This window comes from Podarcis vaucheri (assembly GCF_965113315.1).
Source record: "Podarcis vaucheri genome assembly, chromosome: 5".
Classification (NCBI taxonomy): Eukaryota; Metazoa; Chordata; class Lepidosauria; order Squamata; family Lacertidae; genus Podarcis; species Podarcis vaucheri.
This window is the reverse complement of record NC_138763.1, coordinates 98,314,396-98,339,062: the sequence shown is the minus strand read 5'-3', so window position 1 is coordinate 98,339,062 and position 24,667 is coordinate 98,314,396. Positions and strand designations below refer to the sequence as shown.

The following is a 24,667-nucleotide window of genomic DNA, read 5'->3' as shown; positions in this document are numbered from 1 at the left end:
ATGGTGTTATTATCCAACCCCCAAGCCACCTGAAGGCAATCCTCTATAGGGAAGTTTTTTTAATGTTTAATATTTCATTATGTTTTTATATACTGTATGTTGAAAGATGCTCAGCATGCTGGGGGTGACCCAATAAGATACAGTGGTAAATACAGTGGTACCTCAGGTTAAGAACTTAATTCGTTCCGGAGGTCCGTTCTTAACCTGAAACTGTTCTTAACCTGAAGCACCACTTTAGCTAATGGGGCCTCCTGCTGCTGCCGCGCCGCTGGAACACGATTTCTGTTCTCATTCTGAAGCAAAGTTCTAAACCCGAGGTACTATTTCTGGGTTAGCGGAGTCTCTAACCTGAAGCATCTGTAACCTGAAGCGTCTGTAACCCAAGGTACCACTGTAGTAAAATTATCTTTATGGAATGGGATGTCCATATTTTCATTGGAGAAATGTTGGAGGGTATGTAATGAGGAATGCCTGTTCATCTGCTGTAGTGCCTCTGCATGTTGAATAACTTTCTGGGGTATCTTTTCAAATAAATAAAAAATTCTGCTATTGTACAGTTGAATTCCTGCAGAACACAACAATATGAGGTTGGTTTTTTTAATGACGCAAGTTTATTTCATAACATGATAGTGTTTAGATTCATTTTAATTTCTTTTCTTCCAGTTATCCTTCCCCAATAAAAGATAATTTAAAAGATGATTTGGAAAGTAAACAGCAGCTTGGGGGGGGGGCTTTTACATCGGCTGAATCACCTGCCCCACTGTACTGCATTCAATTTTAAACTATCAATACGTGGGATTTTAATTTCTGCTTTTTTCTTCCTGCAGGACCACAATGGTGCTCCTGCAGGAAGGTTTCAAAATATCAACAACAAGCTTTAGAGGAACATTTAAAAAAGAAAACAGTGTGTGAGGAGACTCGGCAATAGTCCATAATCTAAAATCTGTGGTGCAGAACCCCCATGAACTGAATTGCCAGGACAATATGGATTACAACTAGGGGAATTGGCTCAATCTCTCCCCCCCCCCGGCAGTATGTTTTAGGGCATCCTGTTGATTCACACAGGCAACCACGAGGCCTTGATCATGCCCTAGTCCCATATGTGGGAATGTTGAGGGTGGCAGGAGAGGATATATTGTTTATTACTATCTACCCTAACTTGCGCTAGCATGTTCCTTCAATTAGCAGGGTGTGTTCCCCTTCTTAAAAGGTAAAGGGACCCCTGACCATTAGGTCCAGTCGTGGCCGACTCTGGGGTTGCGGCGCTCATCTCGCTTTATTGGCCGAGGGAGCCGGCGTACAGCTTCCGGGTCATGTGGCCAGCATGACTAAGCCACTTCTGGCGAACCAGAGCAGCACACGGAAACACTGTTTACCTTCCCGCCAGAATGGTTCCTATTTATCTACTTGCACTCTGACGTGCTTTCGAACTGCTAGGTTGGCAGGAGCTGGGACCGAGCAATGGGAGCTCAACCCGTCGCGGGGATTTGAACTGCCGACCTTCTGATTGGCAAGTCCTAGGCTCTGTGGTTTAACCCACAGCGCCGCCCGTGTCCATTCCCCTTCTTACACAGCAGAAAGCTGGTTGCAAGCTCAGTTTCAGCAGTACAGGAAGTTCACAGGATGGAAAGGAAGAGAGAAAAGTGGCTGCGTGACTTGACCTTTTACCAGGTCTGGAAAGGTCACGCCCACTCACTAGTCACATGCAAGGAAGGATGCTCCAGGCCAGGAGGAACAGGAATTTTCGACTGGCTGGACCAAACATTCCCCTGCATGTCCACTCTAGCAAAACAAGGAATGTTGTACTTGACTACTCCCACTGGATTACATCTCACACCGTAACTTCTCTGTCCTGAAACACTCTTGAGGAAACAGCGGTCACAGTCGACAATGGAAGCTTGTCTGTCATTATGGATCCTCACATTGAGGAAAGCTTGATAAGCTTTCTGGGAAATGCAAATGATCTCTGGAACATTGATTAAAAACCCGTGGGATTGCGGGAGAATAGCTGAAGGAAATATGGGCACAGCAAAGGCATGGAAAGTCTGTTCTTAGAGGCTGTTCAGTCAGTCCCTATTTTCATGAATCCAAATTACTGGGAATGGGGAAAGGAGATAACGTTTCTGTGTAAGCTCCCAGAGGGAGACCCCAGCTGAAAGGCGCTTCTGTTTCCTGTACAGTGGATTAAATTGCAACGCCATTGACAAATCACAGCAAAACATCTGCATGGGGGTGTATTCTCTGTACTGAAGTCTAATCCCCCCTGAAAAAATTCATTAATGTATTCAGGGCATTCACATGCTTCTATCTATAGCATCTGGCTGGTCTATTTCAGCCTCATCCTTGCAGGTGATGATGCTTCTGGGGGCGTTTCCCAGTACAGTGGTACCTCGGGTTAAGTACTTCATTCGTTCCGGAGGCCCGTTCTTAACCTGAAACTGTTCTTAACCTGAAGCACCACTTTAGCTAATGGGGCCTGCTGCTGCTGCTGTGCCACTGGAGCACGATTTCTGTTCTCATCCTGAAGCAAAGTTCTTAACCTGAAGCACTATTTCTGGGTTACTGGAGTCTGTAACCTGAAGCGTATGTAACCTGAGGTACCACTGTACAAGTCAGGTTTTATTTTGATTTAGAAAGAAACTGGTTTTCACCCAAGCCTTGTGGCAGGAATTGGGAACTAGGAAGAGGACCTGTTTTCTGGTATGTATGAGCAGTGCTTTTGTTCCATTAAAAATGTTTAGGGGTACGCTCATTTTCCTATTCATATTGAAATACTGTCCCTCAGTGAGGCCAAACTTAGATTCACAAAATGTTTAGGGGAATGCGTACCCCTGTGCCCCCCCCCCCCGAAAAAAGCACTGTGCATTAGAAATGGATAGGTTGGAGGCCCAAAAGGAATTGCTGGGGGGCAGAGAAACAAGACAAAAAGGCCCACCCCTCTATAGTATCCCACTGTGAGATTTCTGAACATTAACTGCCCAGTTATAGGACTGCTCATCTAGATCCAGACTTGAGTGGAGGAGAGGGTGGAGAAGGGTGTCTACTGCTATGGGATAGTTTGGTTGGGGTGGAAGAGGGGCTCATATCACACACATCCTCAGCCCTAATTTCATCTTTCATTCCAGGATATTTTAAGCTGTTGGGGCATTTGGGGAACACTGTGTACAGTTCCTGTCACCTCACCTCACAGAGGGTTTTATGGAGTTGGGAACGGTTCAGAAAGGGGCCACTAAAATGATCAAGCAGATGGAGCGACTCTCCAAGGAAGAAAGGTTGCAGGCAGCTAGTTTAAAGAAAAGGCAAGAGGAGGTGACATCATAGAAGTACCTACAACTATGCATGGCATAGAGAGAAGGAATAGAGAAAGGTTTTTCTCTACCATAACACTTGTGGGATTTCAATGAAGTGGAACGTTGTTGGGTTGAGGACTGATAAAAGAAGGTACTTTTAATGCAGGGCCTGGTTAAACTATGGAACTCGCTGCCACAGCAGGCAGTGCTGGCCGCTTTCATGGAGGAGAAAGATACCAATGGTTGCTAGCCATGTTGGCTATGCTTTACCTCCACAGCCAAAGGTACCAATGCTTCAGGATACCAGCTGCTGAAAACCACAGAAGAAGGGAGTGGTCTGACCATACTCTTCTTATTTCCTTGTATTCTCTCCTTGTGGTATGCAATAAGATGGTTTAGTGTAGTGGAAAAGAGAATAAGCTATTAATCCAGACATCTTTGCTTCAAACCTCTCTCTCTCTCTCTCTCTCTCTCTCTCTCTCTCTGCTTCAGCCTCTTTCTGCAATATGGGGCTATAATAATGACCTTACAGAGCTGCTGTAAGGATTTCAGATATTATTTTTGAGTGCCATTTAGGCACACTTGTTGTTGTTTAGTCATTTAGTCATGTCCAACTCTTCGTGACCCCATGGACCAGAGCACTCCAGGCACTCCTGTCTTCCACTGCCTCCCACAGTCTTCTCTTCTCATGAGGTGGCCAAAGTATTGGAGCCTCAGATTTAGGATCTGTCCTTCCACTCAGTGCTGATTCCCTTCAGAATGGATAGGTTTGATCTTCTTGCAGTCCATGGGACTCTCAAGAGTATCTCTTGGTAATTAACAGTAATACTTTTGTATGCATGTAGACAGCATCTAGACAGCATCTTAAACAGCAGAGACATCACCTTGCCAACAAAGGTCCTTATAATTAAAACTATGGTTTTCCCAGTAGTGATGTATGGAAGTGAGAGCTGGACCATAAAGAAGGTTGATCACTGAAGAATTGATGCTTTTGAATTATGGTGCTGGAGGAGACTCTTGAGAGTCCCATGAACTGCAAGAAGATCAAACCTCTCCATTCTGAAGGAAATCAGCCCTGAGTGCTCACTGGAAGTACAGATCCTGAAGCTGAGGCTCCAAAACTCTGGCCACCTCATGAGAAGAGAAGACTCCCTGGAAAAGAACCTGATGTTGGGAAAGATGGAGGGCACAAGAAGAATGGGATGACAGAGGATGAGATGGTTGGACAGTGTTCTCGAAGCTACCAGCATGAGTTTGACCAAACTGCGGGAGGCAGTGGAAGACAGGAGTGCCCGGTGTGCTCTGGTCCATGGAGTCACGAAGAGTCAGACACGACTAAACAACTCAACAACAACATAGCTTGGGCAGCACAGGGCAAAGAATGAAGGGAGAAGCCGAAGCACAAAGGACCTTTTTGCTCTAAGGTCCCCTGTCTAATCCTCAATTTATTCCCTCTGAAATCTCTTCCTCTGAATCATCATCATCATCACTTGTTACATAGGAAACATCTCCAAGTGACTTAGGACATTTTAAAGAGCAAAAGTGCAAGTAAAACAAAACAAAACATGATAAAAAACAAGCAGTTCATAAAAATCCTCAATGACAGCAGCAAAAAGCTTCAGCAGCACATCTAACAGGAAATAGTTATAGAGCACAGGACTCTTAATCACAGGGGTTCAAGCCCCACGTTGGGGAAAAGATTCCTGCATGAAAAGTTTAAATTGAGACCAAAAAATAGTTTAAAATTAATATTAAATAATTTTTGGGCATGCAGATAAATTACCGATGGTTTTAATCATCTGATCCATGGAAGGTTTTCCATGCACGAACAGAGTCTCATTTTATATTCCAAGCAGAGAATAACTTCTTGGGCCAAGATGCTCAATTCACAATAGCTCCAATATGAGCTGTGCAAATTAGTATTCAGAACCAAGGAATACAGAGGAGGAGAATGAAATCTTTCCATTCCATTCCAAAACTGGGGGTCCAGCATTGGTTTGGTCTGGTCCAGTTAAATTCCAGGTGGAAACCCAGATTTTTGAATGCTGGGATGATACTGATTCTGTGCGTGAACTATTCATGTTTATTTGGCTTTTCAGTATTTTTCTTTTCTTTCGAAAAGAACATCAGTTCCCTTGTGTCATTTTTATCTACTTCCATTTAAGTCAACGGGGACATATTGACTTGTGAACATAGACAGAAAAGCAACAGACATCACTGCTGAAATCAGTAGGAAGGTTTAAAGAGGTTGCAGCTCAGGAAATGTGTCATGGGGACAAACTTCAGACCAAGCATTCCCAAGGCTGTAGCCTCTTCCTGTCCCTCACTGCTCAGCCAACAGTGTATAAAAACAATAACTTTGACTTTAATGGGTCTGAATATGCATTAAGTGTGTTGCCATCCCCTGCCCCTCTGCTCTTTACCCCGTCTTCTGTTCAGCTCTAAAAGCACAAGTACAACATCTTATGGCACCTTGCAGATTTAATTACAGATAGGTAGCCGTGTTGGTCTGCCATAGTCAAAATAAAAAAATTCCTTCCAGTAGCACCTTAAAGACCAACTAAGTTAGTTCTTGGTATGAGCTTTCGTGTGCATGGTATCTGAAGAAGTGTGCATGCACACGAAAGCTCATACCAAGAACTAACTTAGTTGGTCTTTAAGGTGCTACTGGAAGGAATTTTTTTATTTTGCAGATTTAATGACATAGTCTAGGCAAAGTTAAGCACCTTTAAGCCTCCTTGATTTCAACAGGCTAAACTTCTTCCACCCAAACTAACGAGGCTTAACGCTGCCTGATAAACTATTATAGCATGAGTTTTCAGAGGCAACCAACAAATGCCACCAGATATGCCATTTAGAATAATAAGGATTTATTTGTTTTACTACTCACAGAGATATAAAAACTCTTTACATGATAAGCTTAGAGTAACTTACATATGGTCTCCCATCTAGAGTGCTGACCAGGCCCACACCTGCTTAGCTCCAATAGTGTTTCGGAACACAGGTTGCAGGCAAATGGTGCTGCGATCCTGACCTTCTTGTGGGCTTCCTATGGGCATCTGGACTAGATAGCTTTTGTTTTGCTCCAGAATAGCAATAGTGTTCTTAATAATACTATGGTAGCAAGTCTGAAGCCACAGCATAGGGATACCATCATGATTATGGGATTTTTTTAGATGTATCCAGCTTGCTTCTATGAGAAACAGAATGCTAAGCCAGGATGAGATCTTGCCAGGATGGCAATTCAGATGTTTCCAAGATGGAATAGTTGGAACATATAAACATGTTCTTCGTGACTGCAAGGTCTGCCCATTAAGACCTGCCAAAAGAATCATCAGTTTCAATCCAGACGAGTTCCATTTTTCGAGGGTTCAACAATTGAAGGGCTCCATTCTTCAGCGCAAATGCTCAAAGTCAACTGCTTTGTTTCTGATGCCATTAAGACACCCAGGAGGGAACAGCGCAGTATCCTTTCCCACCACTGGAAGAGCTTCATCTTGGAACAGCTGCTATAAAGGCAGTCAAAATTCCAGCAGCAGTCTCAAAAATGTCTTTTGTCTTTTTCACTTAAGTCCAGCAGTAGAGGTTTCGGATGACAAGCAAAGATTTAGATGAAGACCACCAGGTTTGGAATCCAGCTGGGAATACATGCACCACAAGCAGACTGCTAGAGGCGTAGACAGCAGTGGCCAGAAACTGGAACTGCAGTGGGTAGGAAAGGAGAAGAATATAGATCAGCTATATTGGTGATCTCCATCAGTCAAATAATATAGATAGATGAATCCTTCTTAATCAAAACAAAATAAATAAATAAATAAAAATTCCTTCCAGTGGCACCCTAGAGACCAACTAAAGCACAATAACAAACTTAGTTGGTCTCTAAGGTGCTATGCTACTGGAAGGAATTTTTACACGGCTACCTACCTGTAACTTCTTAATCAAATTACACTTAAAATTAGCAATTAAAAACAAAGCAGAAGTACTAAAAACAAAATGTCTAATTCAATTACATTGACTACTTAACACACTGGCCATGTATCCGGGACGGATCCACTGGTGTATGAGCACCGATGAAGAACCTGCACTTGATTGTCATTGTCATTGTCCTGTCTCTGTGTTGCAGTAGCATAGCCTACAGCCTTTTTGCAGACATTGTGCCCACCCCCCTCCTTGGAACTCTGCTGGAGCCTGTGATATGGATGGAGCACAAACGAAAGATGTTATGGCCTTCAACAATAAGGGTAAAAGCATGAAACAAATATGAGTCCTGAGACTCCACATCTTCTTCCTCTTTTCCTATGGGGTGAAGCGATACAGTGTCTTGATTTAGTCCTTATGCTCATGCAGTGGACAGTTGCCCAGGATTGGAGTTCTGCTGGAACAACTATAGATTGGAATCAAGTTCCAGTAACACCAGAGAAGCAGAAGCCAAAGTAATATCCACCAGACCTGGATGAACTATGGCAGGGGTCGGCAAGGTTTATCTTGCCTGGGCCAGATTGGTCCCACAGAGATCCCTTCGTGGGCTGGTCTGTGTGTGTGTGAGAGAGAGAGAGAGAGAGAGAGAGAGCGTGCGCACCCGTGATTTTCTTAAGTAATGTAGGCACAAGAAGGCATAGGTAAAGATAAAGGGACCCCTGACCATTAGGTCCAGTCGTGGCCGACTCTGGGGTTGCGGCGCTCATCTCGCTTTATTGGCCGAGGGAGCCGGTGTACAGCTTCTGGGTCATGTGGTCAGCATGACTAAGCCACTTCTGGCGAACCAGAGCAGCGCACGGAAACGCCGTTTACCTTCCCGCCGGAGTGGTACCTATTTATCTACTTGCACTTTGACATGCTTTCAAACTGCTAGGCTGGCAGGAGCAGGGACCGAGCAATGGGAGCTCACCCCATCGCGGGGATTCGAACCGCTGACCTTCTGATCGGCAAGTCCTAGTGTAGTGGTTCTAGGGGTTGCTCGTGAGTAAGCTGGTGCAAACACCTGGCTGGGTTGCCTGAGTGAACCTTTTCTGTCCGGACAGCCACTCACCCGTGGCTGTCTCAATCGCTGGCAGAATCCGTCAGTGGGCATTTCTTAAACTTCTTCCAGCAAAGAAGCTCTTTGACGCCTAGTCTCCTCCTACTCTCTCTGCGCGAAAGCCTTCTGCGCAAGGAGGGCGTAGGCAGCAGAGGACCTCTACTCTCCCCACTGTTCCCTGGCAAGGAGTCATGGGACCGCCTCGCCACTTCCCCCATCTGCCCCCCTTCTCCACTGGTGCTACGCTGATTCTCTTCCTCAGAAGATGGGCTGCCCCTCCCAATCCCGGGATGCTCGCTGGAATCCCTCTGGATCTTGCTCTCTCCCTCCGGCACTGATGGCAGTTCCCTGACACCTACGCTCTGTGGTTTAACCCACAGCACCACCCACATCCCTACAAGAAGACATAGAGAAGGGTTAATAGCTCAGCTATCGAAAATAAGAGTTTCGGGGTGGAAAAAGCAAAAGACAAAAGATGCGTCTTGAGAAGCTTCTTCAAGTAAAATAGATTAGAAGTTAGACAAGCATTATGTGGGAGAGAATTTGAACCATATGCAGCAGGAAGTGGAAAGAGAGAGAGTATCAGATTCAGCAAAGCCACCCTTCCTGTGTGAAACAACTCAATGACTTTGACGAAGAACCACCAACACACTCTTGCCATCTGCTGGGCAAAGGGCTTCATGCCATCACTAAGATTGTTTGGGTGATAGGTAAAAACTTGTCTCTTTCCCCAGGCATCTGGTGGATTAGCACAATTTTGCTGTCAATTGTTGGTGTGCTTTTACTGCTGAGCCTTTTGCTGTCATTTCACTGGTTTTGCTCTTTGGGCTGTTTTATCTGTAAGCTGCTTTGAGTACCTGTCAGCAGCAAAAGGTGGGGTAATAATAATAATAATTTTTTAAAAATGACTTTTATTGCAATGCATTTTTTCCATTTTATGCTAAGCTTTTGATTTTTTTAAGTCACTTGGAAACTCTTTAAGGGTTAAGTAAATTAAAACTAAGAATAACTGTCATATATCTGCATTCCCAGCCCATATCAGCTGTCATCAACTATGGTTTACCTTGTATTGGTTCATCCAAGGAGACAACAAAATCAGCAGTAAGTGACCATGGTGTGTATCCTGTATCATTCAGAGTGATGGCACATGCAGACTGTGAACAAATAAAAACATTCCTATCAGTACGTTAAATATATCCTGTCCAACATGCCCACAAACATTTTTTTTAAAAGCTCCTGCATTTTTAAAATTGCTTTTTATTGATTTTCCAACATGACAAAAATAATACATTGCTTAAGTCTTTTTCTTAATTCACAAATTATTAATTCCTCCATATGGCTTCCAACCTCCTCATTGAGGGGTCATCCTTTCCCCCCTTTTTGTTATCACTATTTCCATATTCCTTACTCAATTTCTTTCTTCTATTATGTCTCATGTATTCTTAATCTAACTTGCAACTTGCGGAGTTTAGTCAAAACATGTCCATTGTGGACAATGTTTAATTAAATATTCTTTATAAATTCTCCATTCATTGTTGTACCTTTGGGTTGGCTGCCCCTAATTATCTCAGTTAATTTAGCTAATTCAAGTTTCTCCTGCCACTCCTCTTTTGATGGTATCGTTTCACCTTTCCATTTTTTGGCAACCAGTATTCTAGCTGCTGTTGCAGCATATAAGAATTTCTTTTTTTTTTCCTTAGAGAACTCTGGTCCCAATATTCCCAAGAGGAAGGCTTCTGGGTTGTTTTTTGAAAGTTTGTTTAAATATTTTTTAAATTTCTTCGTATATCGTGTCCCAGAATTTTTTAATTTTATTGCAGCCCCACCACATATGTATCATTGTCCCTTCAGCCTGTTTACACCTCCAGCATATGTTGTATGTATAGAATATGTTCTATACATCTTTGCTAATTTGTTGGGGGTTAAATACCACCTGTAGAACATTGTCATATGTTTTTCCTTGAATCCATTTTCCCTTGATTAAAATGCAAGAATCACAGCTTTTATTAATAAAATGTTTTCGCATTCAAAAGAACAACTTTAAAGTTTTAATTCTCAATCAGGACAACCAGAAACCAAATTTTTTGATCTGTACGAAAGCAAGGTGTTTTGGCTGACTCATGAAAGGCTGCCCCCAATATTTAAATCTAGATGGCAATTGTTATGTACTGAAGTTCTCACCCTGGGCCAGCAGAGGCATACTGTAGATAGTTCAGGTCCACATATGCAAATAAGGAATCAAAAGTGACGTTCAGTGATTGGATAGTTACAGAAAATGGTTACTGTTGCATTCTAGTGGAGCTCTATATAAGCAGGCTGGCTGAACCCTTCAGTTCAGTTCTGTTCTGACCTGTGAATAAACAAGAGCTGTTTGGAGAATCGCTGTGTCGTCTGATATGTTCACCCAGAACCTAACAGTAATCTAGATGGATTTGGAGCTGGGTCCTGTGTTTTGCTATTTTCGCTTTGTAAAACACCATGCACAGCAATAATAAATGATTGCCAGCAGGCAATGTGAAAGGGCCAATGCCTTATATCCTTGAAAATGAAAGGGAAGGTTGAGGGAATTTCTTTTGCTTATACCTCATGGAACATATGAAAGCCTTTAAGACCTGGGAGTTTCTGCTTCTGCAAGTGAGGTGTCCTGCCACTATGATCAAATGATCTGTATATTGAGCATTTATCCCAATTTGCTTGTGGGGAGATTAGACGATGTTGTGCCAAGTAAGTGTTATCTCAGATTTGCCAGTGCACCAAGAAAAACAGCTATTTATTGCAATTTATGAAGCACAATAGGGACGTGGGTGGCGCTGTGGGTTAAACCACAGAGCCTAGGACTTGCCAATCAGAAGGTTGGCGGTTTTAATCCCCACGATGGGGTGAGCACCCGTTGTTCAGTCCCTGCTCCTGCCAAACTAGCAGTTTGAAAGCACGTCAAAGTGCAAGTAGATACCGCTCTGGCGGGAAGGTAAAAGGCATTTCCGTGCGCTGCTCTGGTTTCGCCAGAAGCGGCTTAGTCATGCTGGCCACATGACCCGGAAGCTGTACGCCGGCTCCCTCGGCCAATAAAGTGAGATGAGCGCCGCAACCCCAGAGTCGGTCACGACTGGACCTAATGGTCAGGGGTCCCTTTACCTTTACCTATGAAGCACAATTGACATGCCTGGTTTTAATCCAATATCCAGCACGAACTCACTGTCCTTGTTATCAAAGCTATCCAGGGAACTTCCTTCCCCTCTGCCTTTATTTCGAAATATATCCCAGCCCGTGAAGTTTGCACTTCTGACTGTAACACCCTCAGGTGCTGCAAAGTCTCCCCCTGTTCACTTAAACTCTTCTAGTTTCTTAGTCTTGCCATGCCCTCTACGTTCCTCTTAAAATTCCTACACAATGCCAGCTCCCTCCTCAAAGCTCACCTCTTTCACTTAACCGCTTAGTCTCCTCGCATCTGAAATGAAATGTAAGCACATAGGTGCATTTGCTATTGTATTGTATTGTACTGACCCCTTGCGACTCTTCCTTCTGCATTCTCCCTTTGCTGTCTCTTCTGTCATTGAAATTTATATTGCAAGTTCCTCAGGGCAAGGACTAGTCATTGTGGATGTGCTTCTTTTATGCTGTAATGTGTAACGTGCAGTGATTGCAATATATAAATAGGAAATAGTCATAATAAACTGCTGAAGTTTTTGACCGCAGTTTGTTCCCTCGCTGGCAAGGGAGAGGGCTGGCAGGCCTGAGGTTTTCCACAACTGCTTTAAGATAACCTTAAAAGCTGCTGTATTTGGAAGGCTGGAGTGCATATTATTAAATAAATAACTTTGACCAACTGTTATTCTCTTTCCTTTGACAACATGCAAAATTCCAGTGTCTGCAACCACGCAATCTTTAGAATAAGACTTAGTACGTAACACTTCTAAGTGTACAAATACATCATCCTGCTGCCTTTCGACAACTCTGTAAGATTCATCAGTAACTTTATCTTAATATTGCTGATGGGAGGGCAGGCTGCTGTGTCTGAGTGGCTTAACGTAAGGCCAACTTGTGGTTTTCGGCAGAGGTGATTATTGAACTAGGGATTTGAGAAATTTGAACCTTTTTTGCTTCTCAGCCTTGCTGACTACCCTTTGGCACAGCAGTTTTCTCTTAGCATTTGAAGGTAAGCTACTCGAGTGAGCCAGATTGTTTCTAGAAACCTTATTTCTTGAACATTCCTCCTCATTTGTTCGTGAGATTGATGGCGTTGCATCAAGCAAATATTATTCCACACTTCCCAGTGTTTTCCTATCACGTTCCTCACTACAAAAAGTCCAGTTTTTAAGAGAAACAGATCTGTTGCACAAGAGCACCAGACCAGCAAAACCTGAAGCCCAATGCAATTTTGGGCTGCATCAATAGGAGTATAGCATCTAGATCAAGGGTAGTAATAGTGCCACAGTATTCTGCTCTGGTCAGACCTCACCTGGAGTACTGTGTCCAGTTCTGGGCACCACAGTTCAAGAAGGACACTGACAAACTGGAACGTGTCCAGAGGAGGGCAACCAAAATGGTCAAAGGCCTGGAAACGATGCCTTATGAGGAACGGCTAAGGGAGCTGGGCATGTTTAGCCTGGAGAAGAGGAGGTTCAGGGGTGATATGATAGCCATGTTCAAATATATAAAAGGATGTCACATAGAGGAGGGAGAAAGGTTGTTTTCTGCTGCTCCAGAGAAGCGGACACGGAGCAATGAATCCAAACTACAAGAAAGAAGATTCCACCTAAACATTAGGAAGAACCTCCTGACAGTAAGAGCTGTTCGACAGTGGAATTTGCTGCCAAGGAGTGTGGTGGAGTCTCCTACTTTGGAGGTCTTTAAGCAGAGGCTTGACAATCATATGTCAGGAGTGCTCTGATGGTGTTTCCTGCTTGGCAGGGGGTTGGACTCGATGGCCCTTGTGGTCTCTTCCAACTCTATGATTCTATGATTCTATGAATTTACCTTTATGTGTTTGAATTCTGCCTGAACATAACAATAGTCTGGAAGCAACCCCAGTGTGGTGAATTGGATTGTAAACCAATTATCTCAGAGTCTACCCCCCCAGGGGGGTTGTGGGGTTAAAGATGGGGAAAGAAAACCATCTAAAATGTAATAACTAACATCTCTGAGTGCATCTCACAGTCCCTTTTCACCTCTTCCATTACACAAAAGCATTTCAGGACTGCCAAGACCACACATCACATGGGCCATGGTATTGCAGCTCCACCTGGCGGTAATATCCAGTACAGCCTTTCTCAACCTTGGGTCCCTTGATGCCATTGGACTACAACTCCCATCATTGCTAGCCAGCATGGCCAGTGGTCAAGGATGATGGGAGTTGTAGTTCAAGAACACCTGGTGTCCCAAGGTTGAGGAAAGCTGGTTTAGAACTACAGAACACATCAATCGCCACCATTTAAATATGAGTCTGTAAGATTCTGGTGAACTTATATGGACATTTTCAACATGGATCAGTTCTCTACTTTATGGCCAGGCTGGGGGTTCTTTATTGTGTAGAGAGGGAACTTTTTATAGTAGCATCCCCAACCGGTTTTCCAAAATGCAGAAGGTGACAAGAAGCAGTGAACTATATTTAGCAGAACTGTATAAGCACAGACACGGGTGGCACTGTGGGTTAAACCACAGAGCCTAGGGCTTGCTGATTGGAAGGTAGGCGGTTCGAATCCCCGCAACGGGGTGAGCTCCCGTTGCTCGGTCCCTGCTCCTGCCAACCTAGCAGTTTGAAAGCACATCAAAGTGCAAGTAGATAAATAGGTACCACTCTGGTAGAAAGGTAAACGGTGTTTCCGTGCGCTGCTCTGGTTTGCCAGAAGCGGCTTAGTCATGCTGGCCACATGACCCGGAAGCTGTACGCCGGCTCCCTCGGCCAATAAAGCGAGATGAGCGCCGCAACCCCAGAGTCGTCCGCAACTGGACTTAATGATCAGGGATCCCTTTACCTTTACCTTATAAGCACAGAATAGACTTTGCAGCTCAAGGGAGGACAGACTGTGTATGTTCAAAGGAAATGAGTAAGACTGATTGCCAAGGATTAAGGAAGCCTTTCCATGGTAAGAAATGATTAGATCTGACATGTCTAGGAAAGACCCTCTCATGCTATCTCATGCTGTCTATTATCTGCTCAGGCATTTGCTGCTGTCACCATAGAGGAATAGCCAAGATACTTAGCTGTGAATCAGAATCCCATCTACAAACGCAGTCCTTGATCATACTGACCTACCTTTCAGAATTCTGGTATCGCATTCTGAGATAAGGTGTAGAGCTCACTTTGCTCACTTGAAGGGGTTATGTAAATACAAAGTACAGTGGTACCTCGGGTTAAGTACTTAATTCGTTCCGGAGGTCCGTTCTTAACCTGAAACTGTTCTTAACCTGAAGCACCACTTTAGCTAATGGGGCCTCCTGCTGCTGCCGCGCCACCAGAGCACGATTTCTGTTCTCATCCTGAAGCAAAGTTCTTAACCTGAGGTAATATTTCTGGGTTAGCGGAGTGTGTAACCTGAAGCGTATGTAACCCGAGGTACCACTGTAATATCATAAACACAAGGTTCTAAAGAGGTTTTATTTTGGAGTAGAAATGTAAGTTGTTGCCTCGTTTATAGGAACCTCAGTGGAGTACACATCCTGTTTACAGTTTGTTTGTTTGTTTGTTTGTTTGTTTGTTTGTTTGTTACAAACGGATGCTGTCTGGCAAGGCTCCCCAGATTACATTTCCATTTTTCTCTGCCTCCGTTTTCAGGAGCCTAACAGCAGAATTCTTGGGTGTTCCTTGCAAACAGAGGCCATAACAAATTTTGCTTGTAGAGCACAGAAAGTGGCTAAATATTCAGTTCTAATGAATTTTAAGACAACAGGGTGGTGATGTCAGGGAATTCCAACAAAAAATGGAAACAGGAGTGGAAATTGCTGCAGTTCACATTTTTATCTGTAGTCAGGAATGGAAATCAGTTAAGAGAATACGATCAGTGTCTGTTCAGATTGTTGCTTTTGTTTTAAGTCTGCAAGTGATACTTACTATGATTTATTTATTTTTTACATTGTTTTCATGTTTTCTTTACATGGATGTATCTTATATAAATCGTTACATAAGTTATGTAACTTATGTTAAATAGTGGAGAGAGAGATAAATAATGTGGTATTTGGCAGAAACTGAACTGCAGCAGTACGGAAACAGCACTGGTTATGGTGAATACAGGTCGGAATGGAAATTGCTGGTACTTACATCCCTCCTTGTAGGGGTTCAATCACAGCTCCCTCCAATAATAAGTTGTTGAATTGGGTGGTGAATTTCTGGTGGTTAAACATAACTGGATTAATTTGTTTCTGCTTCCTGGCCGAAGAATCCAACCAGTCTTCAGATTTCCTCTGCCCCCCCAGGCCTTGGTACATTTTACCTGCATTTGATTCTGCCATGGGTTCCATAGAACCCTCCCGGTAAAGGTCCAAAAACAAGAACAGTTTCAGGTTATGAACGGACCTCCGGAACGAATTAAGTACTTAACCTGAGGTACCACTGTAGTCAAATAATTATTAAGCTCTTAAAATGATTTTTTATTCATAACAAACTTAATAATGCAAACACATTGCCATTTGTAAATTACAAAAGTTCCTTTAGAAACACAGTCTACAAAGACTCATAATCTTGTCTCTAAAAACTTGCTATAACTTGAAATAATAATAGCAAACCAGTGATATTTTAGGGAGCAGGCTAGCAGGTGGGGCCCATTACTTACACCATAGGAGCCTACACCACACAAAACACTGTTGGTGTATGTAGGTTTTATTTTATTTGTTTTTTATCTTATATTTTGGAAATGTACATCCAGTTTTTTTCTTCCTTTAATTTTTTTTTGGGGGGGCCCAAGAGAGTGGGGCCCTAAGCTATAGCTTGTTTAGCTTATACGTAAATCCAGCACTGCAGAGGGTGCTCTCATTAAGAATGGAGATGTGGTGGAAGGGACTTTAAATGACAATGGCTGCAAGTAGTAGACTCTTACTGAACGTCACAATATGATTTTACCACTGGAGAGAGTGACTGGGAGGTCAGGAGGGATGTCTGGTTAATCAGAATTTGCAGCAAGGGGACGCGGGTGGCTCTGTGGGCTAAACCACAGAGCCTAGGACTTGCCGATCAGAAGGTCGGCGATTTGAATCCCCGCGACGGGGTGAGCTCCCGTTGCTCGGTCCCTGCTCCTGCCAACCTAGCAGTTCGAAGCACATCAAAGTGCAAGTAGATAAATAGGTACCGCTCCGGCGGGAAGGTAAACGGCATTTCCATGCGCTGCTCTGGCTCGCCAGAAGCGGCTTAGTCATGCTGGCCACATGATCCGGAAGCTTTACGCCGGCTCCCTCGGCCAATAAAGCGAGATGAGCACCGCAACCCCAGAGTCGGTCACGGCTGGACCTAATGGTCAGGAGTCCTTGTACCTTTAACTGAGGTATAGAAAGTGGAGGCATTTCCCGAGAAACTTAAAGTTGGACAATGCACACTTAGCCTTAATCTGGTCGCTGGGCTAAGGCACTTGCCAGAGAATGCCATCTTAATTGTCCAGGATTACTTAATACCAAATACAGGCATTCACTTCCAGGGGTTCTGAGGGCTAGTTAGGCTTACACTTAATCTCTAGTGTTCTGTGCACATGGGTTTTAGTGGGAAAATTCCTCTGCGTGGCAAATACCATGCAGAATATGTGTGGCAGGAAAAAACCAGAACTTCCTTTGATGCTTAGCTTGAACTGATTCCTTTGCAATGGCATCGTATACTCTCAGCTTGAGGCAAAGCCAAATGAACACAATGCGCAAGAGGCATGTGCAGAGTTCGAGCTGAACCGAGTTTCTTGGAAACAAGTGGAAATGTGTGTAATTGGAGCAGACTTACCCTCTGAGAGCAGCTTTCCCCGTACTTTCTTCAAGGACACCCCCAAGACGCAACCTCGTTTGACTCTTCCGGCAGACACTGCAGATGGCAAAGGAAGAGTTGGAAGCAATGTCTGTTTCTGCGCAATTTTCTTCTGAGGAGGGAGATTCCTTTCCCAGACTTTGGCGGAGCTTCCCCAGGTATGGCTTTGTCCCCCTCTCCTTTGTTGCGAAGGTTAACAAGCAAAATTATTTATTTGTTCATGGAGTGAGCACTAAAAGATGTGCAGACACCAGGATGAATTTGTTGTTTTTATTTGAACATGATTCATTGCACGATTTTATCACATTGATTACAGCTCGAAGTCTTAGGCATTTTCCTTTCTTTGTGGGTAGCAGCATATGAAAACGTAGTAGGGTTATATGCACTGTTGAGTCCGCATGCAGTGATCTTCAGATGAAGGATGGTGTATCAATTTAATTAATATAATCATCATAATCATCATCAGTAATGCGGTCCAGGGCCCTCTCCCTATCCTATCCTATCATTATTATCATGATCTTCATCTCACCCTTCATCCTAAGATCCCAGTTTAAAGCAACTTACAAACACAGAAGAAAAGGGAGTCCTAAAATATGCCCAGGGCAGGGGCAGAGCCAGTAGGAGCCCCCAAGGTGGGCGAAGGCCAGGGTATCAGCTTTCACCCTCTCTCCATGCTATGTGATGTCCCCAAGGGTTAAAGTTACTGTTGTTATGTACTGAAGTTCTCACCCTGGGCCAGCAGGGGGATACTGTAGTTAGTTATGCAAATAAGGGATCGAAAGTGACGTTCAGTGATTGGATAGTTTTAGAAAGTTGCTACAGTTACGTTGTACTGGAGCTCTATATAAGCAGGCTGACTGAGCTCCTCAGTTCAGTTCTGTCCTGGCCTGTGAATAAACAAGAGCTGTTTGAATAATCGCTGTGTCGTCTGATATGTTCACCCACAACTTAACAACTGTCATTTTCAAAACCCTTACTTCCAGTGGGTTTCAATGACTGAGCATTTGCAACAGCTTCCTCATAGACTAATGTGAATCCATGGGATAAATTTGGAAGGCAAAAGTAATTTTGGTAAGACTAAGGAACGTAGGTTGTGCCTTGCGTACATTCCTACATGTCTTTGGTCAGATGGTGTCGTTTGTGTCTTGCCTGACTAAAAACATTAATGGGCGTTCTGGAGATAGCGAAGAAATTATCCCTGCACTGGATAAGGCTGAGGTCTAGGGTATTTCCACTGAATATTTCCTAATGCGAAATTCTGAGGTGAATTTTGTGGTTCCTTCTTGGGAGAAAAACCCAAGGAACCTTGGGGAAAGCAAAGAGGCTTTTTGTAAGGTTAGAAAAGTTTCATTGGTGCGCAAGACTCCTCACAACCTGACAAATTTGCAATCAATGTGTGCCTTTGTTTCCATTTTGCACCACTAGAGGTCTGTATGATTCCACATAAGTCAGGAAACACTCTAGTGACTGATGCAAATGTAAAATCCATGTAGTGTTTTTAAGAAAGTCCACTGCTAGGTTTTACTTTGCTAGGTTTAACTTTGTGTTTTACCTCCTCTTATTTATTTAATGTTGGTGTATTATTGCTGTTTTCAAATTTTGTAACCTACCTTGAGATCTGCGGGCTGAAAGAAACCTCTGAAAAGAAATAAACAGATGATTAAATAAAAAATGTTTTTAAAAAAGGAAACCTTTTATAATCACTTGTTTTAGCATTTCAGTGGTAGAATACTGTGCTACTTATATCAGTCAATAGCAGAGGGGATTATGAACTGCAACATACACAAATGTAATGTTAGGAATCTGAATGGTCTTGTTAGAAAAAAAACAAGGTGGTTTCTTGCTGTTGTAAAAGTGAATTCAGGCGAGAGATGGCGAGCTGAACTAGTAGTGGCATTTGATGTAATGGCTACCATTAATGGGTTCTGCACTCACATTGCAAGAAAGGTTTATCCAGATGAGCAGATGAAGCCATCTTGTTCTGAATCAGACCTCTGGCCCACAAATTCACTGACCAGCAATTGCAATCTCAAGGATCATAGCTCTGATTGACCGGTTTAGGCATTCAAATAATGTACTCTACCATTCTTACCAAAATATTGGCCAGACTGACATGCAGTAGGGGTGTGTGTGCCTGTGTGTAATTACTGGGATATTTACAGTAAATTAATCAGCACCTGGGTCCAAGTGGAGAGTTAAGACTTTTTCAATATCATGCCAGCACTGACACACACTGTATCCTTAAAGCCCTTTCGAAGCACATTCACACACACACACCCCAATGAATTCTGGGCACTGCGGTTTGTTAAGGGTTGCTGGGAATCATAACTCTGCGAGGGATAAACTGCAGTGCCCAGATTTCTTTGCCGGAAAGAATGAGCTCTCAAATTTCCTTTAAAGGTACAGGGCATGTACACATTGACAGCTGAAAACACAGCAAAGCCCTTTCTCCCCAGATTTATGTTGCTGTACGCAACACCTGATTTGCTTCCTCACACCTGCACCCCTCCCCAAATTCCTCCTCAAGGTAGCCGAAATCTGAACATGCACAACGATTATCGAAAATGTACCTACCTTAGCACAACCATAGCTTACGTTTTTGACTCAGATGGAAGCTGCTTTGAGAGGAAACACATCAATTGGCAGCATTTCTCAAGAAACTACAGGATACAGGTGGATTGTGGCTCAAGCCATGTGTCTTCAGCTTCAAACACCAGCACTGGGATGGAGTTGGAGTAAACAGCCGTGCATACACAGCCCCGGCCTGCTGGTGTGTACAGATTCCAGTGAACTCCTGGGAGAACTGAGGTTTTAAAGTGACATATAGGTATTACCTTTCTGCAAACATGGCCAAAAACATCTGGCAAATATAGAACAGACCCATCTCCTGCATGACAAGAAAATGAAAAATAAAATTTGTTGAAGTTCTGCAGAAACAAATGTCCTATGAATCACACGTCTTCTGCATCATTTGTAGTTTGGATGTCAAGGATGAATCAAATGTCGCACGTTCCATTGCCCCATTTGAGGTCATTAAAACGTGGGTGGGAGAATTTTGGTGACGTTCCAAGGTGGCAGGGTTGGGATGAAGCAGTGGCAGCTACACCTCAGACATCTGGTTGTCCTCTCTCTGCCCCACAGGTGTGTGTGCTGCAAGTTCCAGTTGGCTTTTTGGAAAGAGCTAGGAAAGGCAGCCAACTTTGGGGGCAAGAGAAAATATTTCCGTAGGCATTGTGGTGGAGAAATGGGAGTCCCACAGCCACCTGCTGCAGAGCAAGAAGTCTTCTCCCCCCCCCCCAAAAAAAGGGAGACAAGCCTCTCTGCTTTCAGAAACCTGCCCACCACCTCAAAAATTGTGACGGTTGTCCGGCCCACTCATGAAAATTGCGGAAATTGCCTCCTTCCTCACTTTCACAGCCAAAGAATGTAGCTGTGAAGATTGGACCCAAAGTTTCCTCCAACTCTACTTTCCCCTGACCAGGGAACAGAGCTGCCTCATCACTGGCCATCTCTTGTTGGGTGGAGGAGTGATGCCAGAGTAGCATCGCTGCTGCCAGGGGGACAAGCCCTGCCACCCCAAAACTGAGACTGGGGGGGGGGACATGAGCTTGGGGCAGCATGTCCACCTCAAAAGTTGGGTGAAAAGCTCTTAGGGCATGGGTGGAGAATCTGTGGCCTTCCAAATGTTGCCAAACTACAACTCCCATCATTCCTGACCACTGGCCATCCTGTTAGAGTACCCAGCAACATTGGAAGAGCTCTGTGTTAGGGGAATTTTCAACTCAACACCACCTCTAGCAATGCGCCAGCCTCTCTCCAAATTTGGCTGAAGTATACTTGGGATATGGGACGCAGCTGGCACTATGGGTTAAACCACAGAGCCTAGGACTTGCCGATCAGAAGGTCAGCGGTTCAAATCCCTGTGACGGGGTGAGCTCCCATCGTTTGGTCCCTGGTCCTGCCAACCTAGCAGTTCGAAAACACGAAGTGCAAGTAGATAAATAGGTACCGCTCCAGCGGGAAGGTAAACGATGTTTCCATGCGCTGCTCTGGTTCGCTAGAAGCGGCTTAGCCATGCTGGCCACATGACCCGGAAGCTGTACACCGGCTCCCTCAGCCAATAAAGCGAGATGAGCGCCGCAACCCCAGAGTCGGTCAAGGGTCCTTTACCTTTATACTTGGGATATACAGTTATCAGAGAGGGATAAGAGGAATAAGTAAGAAAGGTGGGTTTGACTCCAGAAAGGCCTTAATTTATATGGCTTATGAATGGCTATCTAATGGCAATCTCTCTTCTGTCTCTATCGCAGCAGTCGCTATGGATAAATGATCTCTCCAGTATACCTTGCGGATGTGAGCTGAATCCGTAATGTTGAAGATTTTCCAAGTTTGTGTTGGTGCCATGTGGATGACTGCGTAAAATAAAGTTTGTAAAATAAAATAAGTTTGTAAAATAAAATAAAATAAAATAAGCCCTATACCTGAAATATTAATTGACCGTTAACTGTACAGCCAAATACAGTCACTTGGCAAATATTGTTACCTCAGTTGCTTTGCTCCATGACTCAGCAAATACAAGAGTGAAGGGGTTTTGTTTGCTACAGAAGTCAGTAGACTCACACCCTTCATTTAGGGGTATTTAATTCTTGACACCTGTGTATGAATACCTCTGGGGTTCCAGAATTAAAAACAAGAACTGTTGAATATTTAATATCATTTGTATAATGTATTGAATTATAAATAATAATTGCTTACTACCATTTTCATAAAAAAACATATTCAAATGTTATTTAAAGGCAGCTTTCTAGCGCACAATTCTCATATGGCAGGAAAAAACAAGAAGGCGCTTTAAGATGCGTCGCTTCAAACTGTCGTAATGGGAGTTCAGTACAAACCAGCAGCACAAAAACATTGTTAGGAAAAGGTGGCCTGGAAGAGGTTAAATTTTCTGTGTCCATTTGAAAACCTTATAGATGACATTCATCGTTCAGTAGGAAAGGAGTTCGGAAGCACAACTCCCATTTGCACTTTCAAAATGTGGCTGGCACTGGGGACAGGCGTTCCCTCACCCCAATAGTTGAGCTCTATCGAAGTAAGTTGTACTCAGACTAGAACCATGAAAGTTAAGGGGCGTAAGTTAGGTAGTTTGACTTTGGGATCAGCCACACTTACCTTGTGCCCCGCGCTTTCTAGGAGTAGGTCTCTGCAATGCCCCCCCTTTTTCGCCCTAGCACTTTCCCCATAAAAATTATTTAATGCTGGATCAGAACAAACAGAAATTCAGATGAACGACAGCAGCAGTGTTTGGACACGGCACTTTTAAGTGCTGATCTGTGTCTAGAAATGCAGAACAAAAGGAAGTCTAGATGAGCTCTAACATTTTATCCAGGCCAATGTTTCTGAACATAATGCTTCATCATTTCACGGACCATTTCTGGTCGTTTTGTAGGTGCCTGGTAGGAGTTACACTTGCTAGCAGCTTCTAGCGGCTTTTATGCTTAATTTTTTGATGAAGGAGGCGGAGGAGACATTTATACCACTTCTTAATTGAAACGCTAATTCCTTCTTCCCCCAAAGAAGTGTTTACCTCAAGTCCTTTCCGACCCGAATTCAAAAACCCACCCAAATTCACCTGGGTCTAAACATGTGGGGACCTAGCGTGCTTGTCCCTACTTCCCACCCACATTTTTCTTTACTCGGGGGCCAGCAAACTTTTTCAGCAGGGGGCCGCTCCACTGTCCCTCAGACCTTGTGGGGGTCCGGACTATATTTTGATGAGGGGGAAAAACAAACGAATTCCTATGCCCCACAAATAACCCCAAGATGCATTTTAAATAAAAGGACACATTCTACTCATGTAAAAACACGCTGATTCCTGGACGGTCAGTGGGCCAGATTTAGAAGGCTATTGGGCCGGATCTGGCCCCTGGGCCTTAGTTTGCCTACCCATGCTTTACATGGACTGATAATACCTGGGAAAGACCAGTCCTTCAACTCCATTTCACTAGAGAGTAACCCTTCAAGCATCTTCTCTATCCAAGCATCATCAGGCTGTATTAATAAATGAAATTCATCCAAGCAAAGGCAATCAGGTGGCTTTCCCGTAACATCCTGTACTTGTACTGCATCCAAGAGAGCATCTCAATTGGATTCGATTTGAGTTTTTCTCTCTCATAAAATCACAGAACTGTAGAGTTGGAAGGGACCCTGGGTATCATCTAGCCCAAAACCCTGCAATGCAGGGATGTACAGTTGTCCCATACGGGGATTGAACCTGCAACCAGGGTGTTATCGGCACCATGCTCTAACCAACTGAGCTATCCAGGACCAGCTTGCTAAGTGGTATGTGAACACATCATAGTGGGATATCGATAGACTAGCAGGAACCTGTGAGAAGAGGATTCCTCATCACTTGAAACCACTCTGCTGGATGACACTGTTGACGCAAAAGGAGGAAAAATATTATCATCAGCACAGAGTAGGCTGTACAGTGAACTCTGCCAGGACCAGGTTTTTCTCTGCTTGTCATCAAGCTGTTGTCCCAACTGCTTCAAAGCCTCCACACCTCTTGAATTCAGGAAGGAGACTTGACAGAAAAAGCCTACCGTCATTCTGGTTAGTAAGGCTGAAATCCTGCATCCATTGACCCTAGGAGTAAGCCCCATGAAACTCGCTGGGACTTCCTCCAGCATAAATACCTGCAGGATTACACAGCGAGTTAATTACCGTACATTTAAGTGTGAGGCAGGTGAGAAATTAAAATGCGGGAAACTCCTGACGTGCCCACAAATTGCATTTTTGAAAGCCAGGGTACCATGATGAATAGAAGCCAAGAAATTGCCTGGGTTCAAATCTCTATTTAGCCGGCAAGTTGGTTTTTGGGAGGCTACCTTAACAAGATTGTTATGAAAATAAAATTGGATATACTATAGGGTAGATCAAGGCGACTGAGAGAATCGTTTGTGGTTGAGATGAGATTTGAACTGTGGAGTTTTCTGGTCCTCTTCACATGACCTTTTTAATGTGCATTCAGGGTATCGGGCTGGTCACACACACTCAAGTGGATTGGCACCCTCAAAATGTTTGTGGTGGTCACAGGTCACAAAGTAGCCATCTGTGCATGGTCCGTAGCTTCCAGCAAAGATCTCAAACCTTTTCCTTCCAGGGATGCCCCCCTTTTCTTTTTTACTACCAGCTTTGATGTGCCTCCATGTCAACGTGCCCCACTGACGCCACTTCTTCCTGGCATAGGCAACTCCCGTGCACTCGCTGTCAATGCTTTTGTGGAACCAAGAGAAAGGTTCAGCAATCACAGCCTGAACATTAAAAGCTGCAAAAGAGAAAGTAGGATGCTGGCATGGTGTCATAGTGCAGATAACGTACCCGTACATTAAAAATGGGGGTGCGGAGAGCTAATACTGCTGT

At 43.9% G+C, this 24,667-nt stretch overlaps 1 long non-coding RNA gene across 3 annotated transcripts; it reads right to left on the bottom strand.

The window, feature by feature from the left end:
• Nucleotides 1-6,143: 6,143 nt before the first annotated feature.
• LOC309532720 lies at nucleotides 6,144-24,272 on the bottom strand. 3 transcript variants are annotated; one of them, XR_014219972.1, is made up of 7 exons: nucleotides 21,786-24,272; nucleotides 21,587-21,654; nucleotides 17,222-20,045; nucleotides 15,566-15,633; nucleotides 10,489-10,657; nucleotides 9,371-9,461; nucleotides 6,144-6,992 (listed from the first exon to the last, which is right to left on the bottom strand). It is a non-coding gene; the product is annotated as an uncharacterized lncRNA (long non-coding RNA). The 3 variants fall into 3 exon arrangements; XR_014219970.1 differs by having other exon boundaries at nucleotides 21,587-24,272; XR_014219971.1 differs by lacking the exon at nucleotides 15,566-15,633 and having other exon boundaries at nucleotides 21,587-24,272.
• Nucleotides 24,273-24,667: the final 395 nt, after the last annotated feature.